General features: G+C 48.3%; 1 pseudogene; it reads left to right on the forward strand.

Moving 5' to 3' along the window:
* Window positions 1-837: 837 nt before the first annotated feature.
* On the forward strand, window positions 838-2,153 carry LOC121964168 (annotated as a pseudogene).
* The last annotated feature ends 86 nt before the right edge of the window (window positions 2,154-2,239 follow it).

Raw genomic sequence — 2,239 nt, forward strand, 5'->3', positions numbered from 1 at the left:
ATGAATGAATGAATGAATGAATGAATGAATGAATGAATGAATAAATGATGAATGAATGAATGAATGATGAATGAATGAATGAATGAATGAATGAATGACGAATGAGTGAATGAATGAATGTGTGTTTGTGTATTTTTGTGTTAGTGTGTTTGTGTATTTGTGTGTTTGTGCATGTCTGTCTGTATTCCCAGTTGAGTCAAAGCAGCTCCAGTCAGGGCATGCTGTGAACTATTTCTCTGCCGTTTCTCTGTTTTCCGGCTCTCAGCATTTTCGCTGGCTGATATTTTGATGTGAAATTACTTTTTAAACAAATAAAGTTAACTCTGGCTGCTGAAATTAACCCTTTTAATGTAAATAAGCGCTGCAGACCCAAATCAGAACACAGAAAACATAAAACCCTGCAGATAATCCTGAAACCCGGCAGATAATCCTGAAACCCTGCAGATAATCCTGAAACCCGGCAGATAATCCTGAAACACGGCAGATAATCCTGAAACACGGCAGATAATCCTGAATCACGGCAGATAATCCTGAAACACGGCAGATAATCCTGAAACCCTGCAGATAATCCTGAAACACGACAGAAATTCATTCAAAACACGAAAGAGATGCTTCTTATTGCAGTGAATCACGTACAATTCAGGAAGACAACCCTGTCACTTCCTGTCCCTCAGGTGTCCTCTGGAGGACTACCCTGTCACTTCCTGTCCCTCAGGTGTCCTCTGGAGGACTAACCTGTCATGTCCTGTCCCTCAGGTGTCCTCTGGAGGACTAACGTGTAATTTCCTGTCTCTAAGGTGTTCTGCGGAGGACGGACAGTGTCCCTGTTTACCGAACATGGATGGTCGGCACTGCTCTGACCCCACCCCTGGCTACTTCCTCCCTCCTCTGGACTACTTCCTGTATGAGGCGGAACTCGCTGCTCCACTGACTGCAGGAAGCCCCGCCCCTCCTCCTCCTCCTTCTTTTCTGGTGTGTAGCGATGGGTTAATGTCTTCATCTGTGTGTGTATTGATGCGTGTATTAGTGTGTAGTATTAATGTGTGTTTTGATGTGTGTATTAGGGTGCGGTATCTGTGTGTACTAGCGTGTTGTATATTTTTATCTTCTAATCTGCTATGCTGACGTGCTGCGGCGAGCGTGTTACCTCCCTTCAGGTGCATCGTTGTCTGTCTCTGGTAGCGTCTCTGTGCTGCTCCTGCGAGCGATTCCCAGCTATTCTTCGAACCTGCTCTTTAGTCCGGCTGCTTCTTACTTGTCAGTGATTGAAACTCACTTAAGTTTTACCGTACACTCTCTGCTGTCGTCTCCTCTCTGCTCCCCTCCTCCCTGCTCCCCTCTTCTCTGCTCCTCTCCTCTCTGTCCTCTCCTCTCTGCTCCTCTCCTCCCTGCTCCTCTCCTCTCTGTCCTCTCCTCTCTGCTCCTCTCCTGCTCGGTGTGTTGGCTCTTTAGTTACTCCTCTGCCTCCTTCAGTGATGCTGTTTCCTGTAACAAGTGTAGTTTATTTGCTGCGTTAGAGGCGGGGCTTAGCGATCTGGAAGCGAGGCTCTGCACCGTAGTTAGCGTGCCCCCTGCAGCCGGTGCGGACCGACATAGTGTAGCCTCTGTTCGCCGTCCCCCGGCAACCCCCGTGCAGCCGGGAGGCTGGGTGACTGTCCGAGCGAAGCATAGTAAGCCGAAGCCCACCGTACACCTCCCACCCCCCTTCACGCTTCAAATAAGTACTCCCCGCTCAACCACACACCGGCTGAGGACACAACCCTGGTCATCGATAGCTCTATTTTGTGAAACGTTAGAGACACCAGCGGCCGTAGTCAAATGCATCGCTGGGGCCAGAGCGGGCGACGTCGAGTCAAATTTAAAGCTGCTGGCTAAGGCTAAACGTAAATACAGTAAGATTGTTATTCAGGTTGGCGGCAATGACACCCGGTTACGCCAATCGGAGGTCACTAAAATTAACATACAGTCGGTGTGTGAGTACGCGAAGATGATGTCGGACACTGTAATCTTCTCTGGACCCCTCCCCAATGTGACCAGTGATGACATGTTTAGCCGCATGTCAGCACTCAACTGCTGGCTGTCGAGGTGGTGTCCAGAAAACAACGTGGGCTTTGTTAATAATTGGCGCTCCTTTTGGGGGAAAGCTGAGCTGTGTTCAAAACTGTTCCCTCATTCACTCGCTATTCACTATTTAGTGTGTATTAAATTGTGCACTATATAGGACACTACGTTAGATTTT

Source organism: Plectropomus leopardus, unplaced genomic scaffold, assembly GCF_008729295.1.
Source record: "Plectropomus leopardus isolate mb unplaced genomic scaffold, YSFRI_Pleo_2.0 unplaced_scaffold14292, whole genome shotgun sequence".
Classification (NCBI taxonomy): Eukaryota; Metazoa; Chordata; class Actinopteri; order Perciformes; family Serranidae; genus Plectropomus; species Plectropomus leopardus.